At 35.9% G+C, this 16,047-nt stretch overlaps 1 pseudogene across 1 annotated transcript; it reads right to left on the bottom strand.

Moving 5' to 3' along the window:
- Positions 1 to 11,865: 11,865 nt before the first annotated feature.
- Positions 11,866 to 12,890, bottom strand: LOC311589091 (large ribosomal subunit protein eL6-like; annotated as a pseudogene). Its single transcript has 2 exons — positions 12,272 to 12,890; positions 11,866 to 12,121 (listed from the first exon to the last, which is right to left on the bottom strand). The product of its transcript is annotated as a large ribosomal subunit protein eL6-like (transcript).
- Positions 12,891 to 16,047: the final 3,157 nt, after the last annotated feature.

Below are 16,047 nucleotides of genomic sequence, written 5' to 3'. Positions count from 1 at the left end.
CAACCACTTTCTCAGTTTAAGATTCCTAAGGTGTTCTATTACTCTGTTCAGTGTTTTTATCCTAAGGTAGTTTGTTTTAATTTTCTGTCCAATTTAGTATCTCCTTTGATCATAATTCCTGTGATTTGGCTAATTTACAATTTTAAACATTTTGCAGAGTAGTTTCTATTAAAACATAATTAAACTAAAATGGAGACAAAGTAAAAATATTAAAGCATTATCCCAGGTTTTTCACTGTAGTCTTTATCTAGATTTCTGCTCGGTGTGTCTATAATTAAGCTTAGGCTGCACACCTAGATCTTATGCAATCTTAGAATAGAAGCTGTGCACAACATGAACAGACATTGATTTGACCTCATATTTCTCTGTTATGGATTCAAGTGGAGAAGAGTTTGAACTATGCGCAGTTGGTATATATTTTACAATGGGAAAGTTACTTGAATCTTTTAGGTTTCATTTATCACACCAATAACATGCTAAAAATGATTAACTCATAAATTAATTAAGGTTGTAGGTGAGATGCAAAATATAAAATACCTTGAATCCTTTTGAGTTTCTGTAAAATATTATTAAAATAATTTCACTATTGTCTTGAAAAAAATTCATGAATTATTATCTCTCATTACCTGCTAACTATGCTTTTTATACTACATCCAAAATTTTAAATTCACTTCATAAATGTCATTTTAATTCTGAAGATTTATATATCAACAATTTCTCTTATCATCTTTGTGATTTCAAAAGAGTTCTGAACTCTGAGTCATTTACATATATATATATATATATTGAGGATAGTAACTATTTGTACCATGATCCTCTGAGCAATATTGAAAGTGAATTACAAATTATCAAATACAATGAGTTTGATTTGTCAATTTTTATAATTTTAATTTATTAATTCAAAGAAAAGGTACAGTTTCTTCTATAAACAAACACCACACAATCTCATACTGAGGTATAATTATCCTATTAATTCAAATCAAGTGAGTATTTAAAAAAAGTAATATGTGAATACTTATACCATTTGAATACTGCCAATTAATATCTCCAAGACCACTGAAGCAAGAAGGCTTATTGAGTTCTGAATGAAGTGGCTTTCATTCAAAATAGTCATGCGTATGAGCCTTACCCAACAACTGTGTGTGCATAATCAAGTTTATATAGTCATCTACTTATTGTGTTTATAAATAACATATATTACACATATTTGTTTATACAAAGACTACTTCATAAAGTATATGAATACATATATATATATACAGGATAATTAATGAATATATTTGATATAGCATATCAAATAAGTATTTAATAAGCTGAAATTCTTAGGAGTAAACCCTAAGTAAAACACATTTTAATTTAAGAAAGAATTTCACATCAAAGACATTCACCATGACCAGGTTGGCTTCATTTCAGGTATGCAGGGATGGCTTAATATATGGAAATCCATCAATGTAATCCACCATACAAACAAATTGAAAATAAAAAAAAAAAACAAAAAAGCAAAAAAACCACATGATTATCTCCTTAGATGCAGAGAAAGCATTTAATAAATTCCAACATCATTCATGTTTAAAGTTTTGGAGAGATCAGGGGTACAAGGCACATACCTCAACATGATAAAGGCTATATACACCAAGCCAATAGCCAAAATCAAATTAAATGAAGTGATACTCAAGGAAATTCCTCTATAATTGGGGGCCAGGCATGGCTGCTCACTCTCTCCATATCTCTTCAATATAGTACTCGAATTTCTAGCCATAGCAATAAGACAACAAAAGGAGATCAGGGGGATCCAAATGGGAAAGGAGGAAGTCAAATTTGCAGATGATATGATAGTATACATAAGTGACCCCCAAATTTCCACAAGAGAACTCCTATACCTGACAAACATCTTTAGCAAAATGGCTGGATACAAAACTAACTCAAAAAAGTCAGTAGCCTTCCTATATACAAAGGACATCCATGCAGAGGAAGAAATTAGGGAAGCTACATCCTTAATGATAGCCTCAAGCAATACAAAATATCTAGGAGTAACTCTAACCAAGCAGGTGAGGGACTTGTTTGAAAAAAAAATTAAATCTTTGAAGAAAGTGATTGAAGATAACATCAGATGATGGAAAGATCTCCACTGTTCATGCATCAGGAGAATTAACATAGTAAAAATGACCATCCTACTAAAAACAATTTACAGATTCAATGCAATCCCTATCAAAATACCTACACAATTTTTAAAGACATTGAAACTTCAATTCTCAACTTCATATGGAAAAACAAAAAACCAAGAATAGCTAAAACAATCCTGTACAACAAAATATCCTCCAGAAGAATCTACATACCTGATCTCAAGCTTTACTATAGAGCAACAGTAATTAAAATAGCATAGTACTGGCACAGCAACAGGCTGGTTAATCAATGGAATCGAATCGAAGACCCAGAAATGAATCCACACACAAATAGTCTTTTGATTTTTGACAAAGAAGCCAAATCTATTCAATGGAAAAACGACAGCATCTTCAACAAATGGTGCTGGCCCAACTGGATGTCTACATGTAGAAAAATGCAATTAGATCCATATTTGTCACCATGCACAAAACTCAAGTCCAAGTGGATAAAAGACCTTACCATAAAACCAGTGACACTAAATCAGAATAAAAAGTACACATTGAACCCTTACCCAGATCTACCCAATGGACAAGACATTCTACAAAGTTGAGTGAAGAGTGGGGACTGACTTTCACATGAACTCTGGTGCCCCCTATTTAACCATGTCTCCTTGATGGGGAGGCCCTGTGACACTCAGAGGAAAGATAGCAGGTTACCAAGAAGAGACTTGACACCCTATGATCATAGAGAAGGGGAGGAGGTCCCCCTTAGCCACAGACATAGGGGAGGGGAATAGGGTGAAAGCAAGAGGGAGGGAGGAATAGGAGGATACAAGTGATAGGATAACAATTGAGATGTAAGATGAATAAATTAATTAAAATATAAAATAAAATCACACACTGCTCTTGAAGAGGAAATAAAAGTTTCAAACATGAATATAATGTGTATTGATAGCTTCTACCCTCTATTCCCTCCGCTCTGAGTTTTTTTCTGTTCTATTCCTTCTTTTTCACCATGAATTTCATGTGCTCATTTTTTAAAATTGATTATCAAAGGATTACAGGATGCTGTATTTCAAAATGTATTCTGTGAATATCTAGGAATTATTTTCCACTTGATATTTGCTACCTTTGATAGTGAAGGAGAACAAAGCGTATGGAATTTCATGTTGTGATTATGAAAGCTGGACTATAACTATCATTGATGTATAAAGATTCCCCTCAAGAAAATTATGTAACAGACACTACAACAAAGAAATTGTTGAAGCTCTGTTCACCTGTGGGATTGCATAATTCTATAAATTCACAACACAAATGATGTTTTCACAAACGGGCAGTCATATGTGTATTCCTCTGATGTGCATTCACTCATTTCAAAGAGGATTTTGTCATCTGTTTCTTGCAAATTCTTGGCTTCTTTTATGTAAATGGAGTGTGTGTAGAAGAAAATGTGTTAATTCAGATGATTTTAGGTTTATGCATGGTGACAAATATGGGTCTAATTGCATTTTTCTACATGTAGACATCCAGTTGGACCAGCACCATTTGTTGAAGATGCTAGACTTTTTCCATTGAATAGATTTGGCTTCTTTGTCAAAAATCAAAAGACTATGTGTGTTGAGGTTGTCAGTCTCAACACATCTGCTATATTGAATTCCCATCAGTCATGGAAACTGAATTTTGTTGAAATTATTATTAATAATTAATACTGATTATATTATTAATAGCACAATAGTTACTTTTTTTCACCAACTCTTTACCCAAATAACCACATGGAAAGATTATAATTCATATAATTAGCCTCCAGCACAATACTGAGCAGTAAGTACTCATCCTAAACCTCCAAGCTCATAAATTTCTCCCAGTCAAGTTTACCATTTTATGCTTGTTTTTTAAATCATCTCCCTGGTCTGCTTCATTTATCCTGATGTTTCCTAGTCCTTTCATCATGGCTCCATCTCCTATTTCTTCTTTCTTTCTCCACCTCTGGCTGGCCCAGGATATATCAGTCTATTTTCTGTATTGCTCAGCTTTGGCTGGTTGATGTTTTATTGGCAGAACAGAAAGCAAATGGTGAGCATGTTTATACAACATGAGACAGAAGATACTTAGAATAAACATCACAATGTCATGTCTGAGTGAAACCAGATAGTGGAATATAAACATCAGCATTTTAATGAACAAACGTAAACTGTACACAGTACATAAAAGTAGTATGCCAGCAGAATGACTGTGATTAGTGTAACAGCTAATGATTCACTCTAGTCACATTGCAAGATTAAAATACTAATTTTACTTGTGGTTTATAAATTATTATGTTTGCTGAGATATAGTCCAGGTTTAGAAAGAAAAGAATTACCAGAAGTGCTTGGAAACCTTGATTGTAAGAATCCATGCAGTATGTAGTAGAACAGATTAGTGGCCTGTACAGCCTGGAATAAAGATAAAACCTAAACATCAAGATTTTGGTGTGAATCCAAAAATATTCTTGGCTTTTAGCATGTTAAGATTAAAGTTTGAATCTTCAATGCAACATGAGAAACTATTTTTAAAAGACCACCAATGATATCCTGTAGTGAATATAAACATGTTTTTGTTTTGACTCCAAGTGTGGGATGTAACACAGATTTGTGTGAGGTCATGTGGTGTTTGTTTGCTATAAGGGTAACTATCTCATGTGGGTGTGACTGATATACACTCTGGTATACACTACAAGAGGAGATATATTTATGAGCCCCAAACCAGAGGCTTGGTTTTTGGCATTTGCATCATTTCACATCACTGTTCATCACTTTGAGATGCTCCTAGAAAGAAATGTTCCAGAGAATGCTGTGAGGTTCCAGCTGCTGCTCAGGGTTCCAGCTGCTGCATCCAGTTCCAGGTGCTGCTCCGGGTTCCAGCTGATGCTCTGGGTTCCATTTGATGTGGTTGCTGTCCCATTTCCTGTGTTTCTGGTTTGCTGTTTAATGGGTCTCCTGGAATCCTGACGATGAGAAGTGGAATTGTTCCAAAGTTCTAAGTCTACTCCTCCTAACCTTACTAACCTTTCTCTCCTATCTAGAGTAGGAGGGTTGGAAGGGAAATGGAGGCATTGAAGAACCCCCAATGCAGTAGGTTGGTAAAAGATCAAAGCCTACAATATTCTTCAGAGAAAATTTAATTTTAAATCCATTTTCTGCATTCCTTCAATTGTTATATACTAATTCAATCTATATGAAACAATCTCATGTCTAACATGAAATTTTCCTAATAATTTCTATTCATTAGCTGATTCCTTTATTGCTGTGTTTCTTAAAAAGAACATCCTATTTCTTATGAAAAATTCCTTTGTCTAAATTTTTTTGTTACCCCTAGAAGATTTTAATTATTGTTATTACCCAAACCATTATTGTGTCTCAATGTTTTTCCAAACTATGCTTTCCACTGGATTTATTCCTTTTCTCTCTTCTTTGAACATGCAGGTTCGAAGCATGCTTTCATTTTCATTGAACACAATTTAATTGTATATATGTACTACATTTGCATTATTTATTCATCTGTTGATGGACATCTAGGCTGATTCAATACTTTTTCAATATGAAAGAGCTACAATAAACAGAGGTAACAAATGTATGCATGGTTAAGGTAGAGTACTTTAGCTAATGCCCAAAAGTGGTACAGCTAGGTCTCATGGGAGTTCCATTTTTATCTTTATAAGAAACCACTATACTAATTTGCATAATAGATTTTAGAATAAGACTATCTAGGGGTTAATTTGACCATTCTATTTTCTACCTCTATAAATTTCTGGTAGGAGTAATTAATCTATTATGGGTATGGTTTCCTCATATTTAAATTGAGAATCTCAGAGAAATTTTATTGTTAAAATTCATGATTGTGAAAGTATTTTATAGCTTGTCAGTTTTATGTAAATATAAATTATAATTATTGTCTGTTGAGTTTGAATTTTTAGAGGCTATATATTCTGTTTCTAAATCTGATCTTTGAATTTGAATCCAATTCTCTCAAAGTCTTGCATGATTGCCATGTTTTGCCATTTCTCAAGTGAATTTAAAACTAGTGAATTATTTTTATATAAAAGCACAAAGCTTTTCTGGTAAAATGAGTGGATTCTTGCCACTAAGCGGTTTTTTTTTTGTTTTGTTTTTTTGTTTGTTTGTTTTTTTGTTTTTGCTTTTGTTTTTGTTTTTGTTTTTGTTTTTGTTTTTGCAGGTCCCTGCATATCCTGTTATAAAGCTAAACTTATTTCTACTTTAGAGCTTACAAGATTTCACACAATCCTACAAACTATAAATTAAACACGTCTAAAATCTTGTGGAATAGCAATACCATATTCTAGTTTGTTCATTTTCATTTTGTCTTATCTTATTTTCTTATTACTTTCCCCATAACTTTTTGTATTCTAATGAGAAAAGGAAAAGGAGTGTGGATATATGGGTGGGTTCAAAGTTAGAGAGGAACTGAGAGAATACATTGTATGAAAGATATTTTAATTAAAAGAGATGCTTTCTATACATTTCTTCTAAATAAATCTGGAGGATATTTTCTTGATTAATGATTGATTTGGTAGGGCTCACCTAAACTCCTGGGTTTGAGCCAACCTTAGAATCTATAGTTCTGGCTTGTGTAAGAAGGCATGCTGAGTAAATCAGTAAACAACAGTAGCAGCATTATTCCATGTTCTCTGCTTCGGTTTATGCCTATATATTCTTACCTTGAATTCCTGCCCTGACTTTCATCAATAACAGAGCGTGACCTGAGAGTTGTTAGAAAAAATAAATTCTGTAGCTGGTCTCTTGGCTACTTTGTGGGTTCTTTTTTCAATTGCATTCATCTCCAATACTCTTCTTCCATTCTTTCAAACCCCAAACACTAGATTAAAAAAAAGTATAGAAAGGAAAAAATGGTAGATGGGAAAGAGGGTCCTGTCATCATTAGATTACTTCCTGCTGATTAGAGGCATCAAGTTCCTTGGGCCAAATTTGATCTTTACTGTCACGATATCTAATTTCTTCTTCTTTTCTTTTTGCTAGCTACTTAACAAACGTCAAACAACAGCAACCAGCCACCCTCAATCTATCAGGGCCCTAGCACACACACAGACACACAGATATGCTTTTATTCTGTGTGTGTGTGTGTGTGTGTGTGTGTGTGTGTGTGTGTGTGTGTGTGTGTATTCTTAAAAGTTCCCAGGATTGGGGCTTGAGAGATGGCTCAGCAGTTAAGAGCACTGGTTGCTCTTCTAGAGGATCTGAGTTCAATTCCCAGCACCCACATGACAGCTCACAACTGTCTGTAATACCGGTTCCAGGGAAGTTCCACAGACATACATGCAAGCAAAACATCAATGCACATAAAATAAAAATAAAATAAAATAAAAGTTCCCAGGATTATAAATGTCACCCCTTTGCAGAACTATCTGCAGCTGGCAAAACTAGGCCTCTTCCAGAGCACAAGGAAAATCATAGTCATGTGACAGAAAGCAGCCCTGTATCCCTAAATCTGGAATTGAAATGAAGGAGATTCTCAATATAATTTTTTTTAAGAAACTCAAATTCTCACTATATCCCCCCTCCTTCTGTTTTAAGCCATTAATTGTGCTGAGTGTAGCAGAAAATTGTAAACAGAGATATTTTCCATGAAATAAGCCCTTTTTGGATCAGTGGCCAAGGTGTTCAGACCTCTACTGCTCAATTACGATCTTTGTAAGTTTTGATGGTATCTACACCTTTTCATTTCCTGTGGAAATATATACAAATCCATATCCTCAACATAAAACTGTTTCCATTCTGATGTTAACACACTCTTAGAGTAAATGGGTTGATTTAATTCCACATTTCCCCCCCCTATAATCTAGTGACTTTCAGCTGCTCTTTTCTGAAACTTCATAATTTTTGCTCTAGGACCTCATTCCCCCATTTTCTTTCCTAGCTGCATTAAATTCCTTTGGATTTTTCTTGTACCTACTACACTCATTGGCCTAATGGCAACACTTGCCACATGGCCTGGAAGCCTAGGCCTTCTTTCTGGTTTATATTTAGAAAAAACATTGCTGTTAGAAGTGGCTTGTTCACTTTTCCAGAGCAGAGCACTATATTCCTTATAGTTAATTCACTGGAAATTTTGAGATGTGAGACTTGTAAAAGGTTTGGTCAAAGTTTCTTTCCAAATGATCTATCTAATTTTCCACATTTGAAGCACCAGGCATTTTTATATTGAAGACCTTTAGTGATAGCTTTCCCAAGATATTGGCATGGTACATGTGACCATTGTTGGTCCTGTTCTGTCCCTCATCCACTCTTGCCATTGCCTATGTCTTTTAACAGTCTAATAACATTTCAACTTTGGCATTTGTATTTTCATATACCAAGGTTTCTGTGAAAACATTTCTCGAGTCAGGGTCTGATACATTATTGTTTTGATCTTTTTCCCCCCGTAACTGAGACTAAACTTTGTAAAAAGAGAGAGAATGACTAGAGAAGGCTTCTCTAGTGCACTGTGTCATCTTTTCAAGTGATCTCGATCCTTTCCTGGGATCCTCAACTTTGTGCTGAGGTTTTAAAGCCACTGATAGCCCTTGTTCTGTAGTGGTGTTCTCAAACTGAATCTGCCATTGTAGGTCTACATATGATTCATCTAGCAATTCTTCTCTTACTATATTCATTTCCCTTGATCTATTTCACTGTTCAATATCCATAGCTTCTTCCCTCCACCAAGTTAACCATTGCTATTGTGAACCCACATCTACTAAAGTTGTTCCCAATCCTTTCCAGTCTTGGGGAATAATTATATTTTGAGTAAGCCAGTAGCTAAGAAATTCATATAAGGCAAGCGCATACCTTTGAAAATTGCAGCCTCTTTAAAATGCTTTAGATCTATCTTCGTATAGGATGATACCGCATCTCATCATAACCTTGTTCCCTACCTTTACCAGACAGATCGTGTATGATTACTGGGAAAACAGACAATGATTTTGTAACCACAGGCCACCCCTCCTAGATTTCTCACAGTGCAGTTTGTTTGACATTAACCCTTTCTTTCCAAACAGGCTGTTTCATTTTGTTCTCTGACCCTGCTACCTGGACTCCTCCTCCTTCCTGCTTCCCACCTGCCTCTTAGCCCCACCTAGGGGCTTCAGGGACTAGAATTCAAAAGTGTGCCTTCCTGGGAGGAGCCATGGTATGCCTTCCAGCACAGTTTCTTTCTCCTTTGTTCCTGGGGGAACCTTTGCTCTCTTGCTCAGTCATAGTGATTGAGCCTTGTATTTCTCCCTTCGCCAGTGCTCTTTGCCTCCTAAGCACTTTACCCTCCACCCACAAATATTTTCAGTTGTATGACAACTCTGTAGCCCATTCAGAAATGAGAGAGCAGAATGAGTCTTTTTGTTTTCCTTTTTCTTACTTTTTTTGTTTTGTTTTGTTTTTGTTTCACAGGCTCCTCCATTTTCGCCCACAAGTTTTCCAGTTGCTCAGCCATTCTCCTAACATTTTTTAAATGGAATGTAGGAAGAGGAATAAGGAAAAGTAAAAATTTTGGGAGCTGAGTGGAGATATCCCAAGGGTAGCTGCTGCAATAAAATTTTTGCTGAAGTCATGAAAAGAAAAATGAATCTCTTTGTCTTCTCCCATTTCCTCTATGGCATTTAAAATCAGATTTCTTAGTGCACCTAGTTCCATGGTAGGTGACATGGGTAGCTGGAGTTTTGGCTACTTTGTGGGTTCCTTCCTCTTTTTTCACCCTTCTCCACCCTTCTTCTTCCACTCTTTCAAACCCCTAACACTAAGTAGAAGAGAAGAAAGGACAAAAGAGAAAGGGGGTAATGTTATCATTAGACTACTTCCTGCTGATGAGGGGAGTCAAGTTCCTTGGGATAATGTTGATCTTCACCATCAGGGTATTTCTATATTCCTCCTCCACTCCCCCTTCCCTTCCCCTTAGCCTTCCTTCTCCCAATTCTACTCCTCCTCCTTTTCCTCCTTTTTCTCTTTCTCCTCCTCCTCCTCTTTCTTACTCTTCTCCTTCTCCTTTTCTTCCTCTTCCTCATGCTTCCCCTCCTCCTTTTTTCTACCTTACACATGACTGCTTAACAAACCTCAAGCAACAGCAACAAACCACCAAACAGCTACTCCCCAACCTCTCAGGGCTCTAGCACATATATAAACCCTGAAATGTTCCCAGAACACTAAATACTATACATTTTGAGAAACTATCTGTATCTGGCAAAAAAAAAAACAAAAACATGCTTCTGTTAGAGCACAAGGTAAATCGTAGCCACCTGCTGTGAAGCAGCCCCATATCATTAGACCTGTCATTAAAATGAGAACATATTCCCATAATATGTCTGTGTTTTTTAAAACCTGCTTCTCACAACAAGATTATTTCCTCTAGGAAAAAGAAAGGAAGTAAGAAATATAGAAAGAAAAAAAAAATAAAGAAATGAGAAGAATCCACGTGATAATTTTAATCTCAAACTTAAATAAAACATCTACATTAATCCCCACACCACCAAGGATCAGGAACAATGCTGGTGAGAAGGCAAAAAGAATGTAAGAGCAGGAACGTGTGAGAGATCTGAAAAATGCACTCTTCAGGGTATGAGATTGTTATCAAAATCATGGGCTGACAACAGCTGTGGTCACCTGGTAAGACCTATTGAAAATTATGCCAGCCCCAATCTGGTGTAGATGACGTTGATCATCTCCAGTCCCATTTACCTAAACTGAGGAAACTATTATCATTGGAAAGTTTCTGTGTAAATAATTATTCCCTTTTGAGAATATGACAACAGATATGCTAGGACTCTCATGTTCATAGACATATGGGTAGCACCAGTTGGGCATCATATATTATTTTTTTAAAAGGCATGAAGTTGGAAGGGTATTTGGTTGGGTATATATAAAATACTGAGCAAGCTATAGAGGAATAGAAGGGTCAGATATTATCATTTTTATATTCATACCTAAAATTCTCTAAATTGTTTGAATATTTAATGGGATATATGCTTTGCATGAAATGATAAAATTAATGAATCATCATCTAGGATTAATTTACTTCAAAGTTGGCCTCATGCGTAGACTTTAAAGAAAGACTTAGAACTGTGCCAGGGTCAATGATGGTCTAAGTATTTCAGTGGAAGGGAAATGATGGCCAGCGTTTATAAGCTAACACACACACTTGTTCTGTTCACAATCAGACGCCGAGAGAATGCCTTATCTGTCAGTATGCACTTGTTAACATAAGAACCTGAGATATAATGCCTTCCTGATAGCAATTAAAATTGTTTCATATATTATATTTTGGTAAATTTAAATGAATGTGTGTTATACTCCTTCGTGAATGATCCCCAAATATCAGTATGTCATCTCAGAACATTTAAAACTATTTGAAATGACTTTATTTGCCTTATAACAATTCAAAGACATATTAATATTATTCAAATATTCCTTATCCAAAGGGAAAATGGGTATAATGGGTATTAAAAGCTTAAGTAATAGATTTGGTACATTATAAGTGCAAACACCTTCATATAAGGAAGATTTAAGAAGTCTGTTTTGACATTGATGAGAAAACAAATGGCTATAAATTAAACAGTCTATCTGAGATTTTGGCATTACTTGTCTCCAAATACTCTCCTCCTCCACCTCCTCCTCTTTCTCCTCCTCCTCCTCCTCTCCCATCTAGTCTCCCCCTCCCTTCCCCTCCGCTCCCCTCCCCCTCCTCCTTCTTTTTGGATGTGTAGATGTTTAGTTAGTTTGTTAGCAACTTAAAATACCAGTTTGTGGGGATGGATCCCATCCTGTTTGTCAGGGAGAACTGAAATCCTAGGTAGCCCTGCAGCTGAGGACCAGCTTTGATCTTTGGCAAAAACTGCAAGCCCACAATTTTCTGTTCGGCCTTGTGCTGCTCTGTAATCTTGTATTTCTCCTTCTTCCTGTCAAAAATCTTGCCCTCCTGATGCCTGGGCTTGCGCAGCTCTTCTTCTTGAAGTAAGCATCAGTCAGGTGTTTAAGGATTTTAACCACATGGTTCTTCCTGTTGTATGTAGTTTGTTTTATACATGTGTAATAAAATAAATGTATATATAAACCTGGAAAAGCAAAAAGTAAAATCCGGAATAAAAATGGTGATCAGCCTCAAAAAAAAAAAAAAAAAAAAAAAAGAGTTTTAACCTCGCGGATATCAACTTTTGTAGATGTGGAAATGACAAACTTCTGGTGTGTTCTCACAGAGGAACTATGTTGAGGACAAGAGGCCTAGTCACAAACAACAAGCTGCTGCTTCCAAGTTGCTTCAGGAAAACCACGCTCTTGTTCCTGTGGCACCCAGTGATGATGATCAGGAGGGCCCCCGGGGTGATGCTGGCATGCAGCTTTCTCACGTGCTGGCTGAAGGGCTTTTTGCCATCCCCCAGCAGCTTCAGAGGCACCGCTTCAGTAGGATAACACCTAGGTATTTTTCGAAGCTTCCCCATCCGGGTACCACCATTCTTGTCACCACAGACTACTTTTGTGACAGTAGCAAGGACCTTCTTCTTCTTCTTCTCAACCTTGGACTTTGCAGCTGTGTATTTCTTTTTGTTCAAAGACTTTCTGGAATACATTGCAGATTGGAACAACAATGTCCTCTAACCAGGACAGGGTTCCTGCTGCAATGGGGATTCCACTTTTTGGGCTTCTTGACCTTAGGGTCATCTTTTTTTGTCCAGGGGGTAGCAGCATCACTACCAGCCTTCTTGGCTGCAGGCTTCTTCTCCTTTGTGTCAGGCTTCTCAGCTTTTTCACCTGCCATCTTGCAAAAAGGGAAAGAGCCCAAATATACTTCTTAAACGCCTTGTGCTATCACAAACTGGAATATACTAGTGGGTTGTAATATAGTCACAATTAAATTGCACAATATATGCATACTTATTTCCTTAATTTATTAATTATATTGTATCTTATAATAATAGAGAGAACATAATTTAGAATAGAAATCTATGTAAATAGTCAAATAAATACATAACCTGGAATCATGTAAGCTCATTTATTTCTCCTCTTTTTATTTATTTTATTAATTTATTCAGATTACATATCAATTGTTATGCCCTCAGTTTTATCTTCCCATTCCTCCCCCCTCCCTCTTTCACTCTTTTCTCCTTCCCTAGGTCTGTGACAGAAGGGGAACATTTTCCCCACCATGAGGTCACAGCCTATCAAGTCTCATCCTGGTAGCCTGCTTTCTAAAATAAACTAAAACAACATCGCCTTTCTCCCCACTCAGATGGTCCCTAATAATTTTCCTTCTTCCTCTTTCTCTTGATCTCATTCATTTATCTTGCCTGAGCTGTTCTGGAACTCATATCCTCCGCTTTGGTCTCCTGAGCTGAGGCTGTAAGCATACCTAAGTGATATCCAAGATGTAATGTTCACTTTCAAATGCCACTTAATGTTAGATTTGTGGGAGCTGTCTGATAGTGAACCAATCTTGTAAACTCTTGCTATAAATCTATTCATTATGCAACAGAATATTCTTGGTAGTAACAATGATAGGACAAAAAGAGGAAAATATCAATAAATGCTTGGCTAGTCTTAGAAATCTTCCGACAGAGTTTGGTGGTAGGAAACGTACAGAGAATATTGAAAGCTCATCTGCCCATGGGTAACAACAGGTAAAATGAGTAACTGCAAAAATAGGAAACTTCCACATTAGCAGACAAATAGCTTCTACCTGAAAGGAGGGCAACAAACAAGCTCAGTTGTTAACGGCAACTCTAAACGGGACTTCTTTCAACGTGATGTTGGATGGTAAGGTTCATATCTGTGACTTTCCTATTTATCTATCTACAAGTGATTAAGATGATGCTATTTTAAAGTAAGGTGCTCACACAACTGTCAGCAATCATGAGTTGTGGAACAGAGAGCTTGAGTACATGGGCTTAGATTCAGTTCTAATGTCTTGCTGACTTCCCAAAACTAAATCACAGTGAATGATCAAATGGGAACCCCTATCAAGCAGAATGGTGCCCTTGTCAAATGAGGCTGACATTTGTTAGAATGGATGTGATGCCCATATGTTTTGGTCAAAAGCAAATTGCTGCACAAATGAAAATTACCTTAGGTTAACTTGAAATGGTTGCTGTGATGTGATTTTTTTTGTCCAGCAAACTGGCAAAATGTTTACAAATAATTTAAAGAAATGAACATAAATTAGATTAATATCACACTGAAAAAAAGCCCCATAATCAGCCATCATGAATTAGTTCGGTCTTTATAATGATCAGTATTATTTATAATGTTTGATTGGATTCTATTTTAAGATCATTTACAATTTAAATTAGATCATTCTCTAGGTAGAAAATATTCATAACTATGATTTTAAATTAAAACATTTAATATTCTTATGGAATTTTTTATGTTTATCACTACTAAAAAAGAATTATCTATTCTATTTTTCTATTGAAAATATGGTAATAGGCAAAATAATATTCCATTATAAATATTACAAAACTTGGGGTGAGAAGATGAGTTAGCAGTTAAAAGCACTGGCTGCCCTTCCAAAGGATCTGGGTTCAATTTTTAGCACTCACGTGGCAGCTCACAACTGTCTGTAACTACTGTTCCAGGGGATCTGACATGCTTACATAAACATATATATGGAAAAACACCAATGCACATTAAGTAAGTAAATAAATCTTTAAAATATTCTCATTAAAAAGTATTGCAAAAATTATATTCTTATAAAATATTTTTAGTTTACAAAATGGAACACTTGAATGTGCTTCCTATCCAATCATCAAAGTATAGCACAACTTGAAATGAGGGACTCCTTTCACTTTTTTACTCCTTATACCATGCCAGTCAGTGATTGAACAACATAAGTACTTGTCTATGGCCTTAGAGGATACATTTTATTTTATAGTGTCTCACCTACATAACTATAATACAGACATAAAAGTTCGTAAAACAACTTGGCTTCTCACCCACCATAATTTTCAAAAGCAATTCCCCAATTTTTAATATAAAAGAGCACAATGACTTGTGAAATAGACATATTCTGAGAGGGGAGAAAGCTAAAACATAGTCTGCCTGTACCATATATAAACTTAACATCAAAGCCATCACTTCATTTTGCACCTGCAGCAAATAAGCCTCCAGTAGACCGCTGAGCACAGGTGTTATGAGCTCAATTCATTTGAGACTCGTCGGCAGAGTAAACTGCTAAATTTACTTCTCTGTGAGGCCACAGAGTGGATCTTTATGAAGCTCTCAATAGAATGAACTTTTCTACATCCATAAAATAGCTAGGTCCAAATCCTGCCTCACTGTTTGTGCCAGTAAGGTTTTGAAGTGTCTGTGGTCTTTCTTGGTACATCCAAATCAATGTGACTTTCTTCGGAAAGCTGATGCAGGAAGATATTATATAACGGATCCCCATGTTATTAATAAAAGGGATGACTGTGCTTGTTCCCTAAGACATGATGAATTGATTTTCTTTAATAATCTCAGCAGGAGACTCCAAGCCTAGAAGAATGGATCAAATACTTATGTTAGAACAGGGCTGGGTGGGGATGGGTTTTGAGATGTGGAAGACTGTATCCTAAATCACTGTTCCACAAATCAAATGGGAGGTTTGTGAACATGACTGTATAAAAAAACTAGGATCTGAGGTATTTCTCATGCAACCCACTTATAAGAACTTTTTACTAAAAATGATGATTGTTCAGCTATTTTCTTCCTTCTTTCTGGTCTTCCTCCCTTTTTTTTTTCATCCCTCCCTCCATCTCTCCATTTATTCTTTCTGTGTTATCCTATAAAGTGTATAATGACAACTTACTATTGTTTCAAATATATTTCCTCAATGACTGATGGATTTAAATGTCTCTTCACATGATATTTATCAGCTTCCTGTCCTGATTTTTGAGTTTATGATTTATCTCTTCAATAATGTATTCATCTTCTTAAAGTTC

This window comes from Acomys minous (genome assembly GCF_964271855.1).
Source record: "Acomys minous genome assembly, chromosome: 18".
NCBI lineage: Eukaryota > Metazoa > Chordata > Mammalia > Rodentia > Muridae > Acomys > Acomys minous.
Note: the sequence above shows the minus strand (reverse complement) of the source record. Positions and strands in the feature narration are given on the sequence as shown.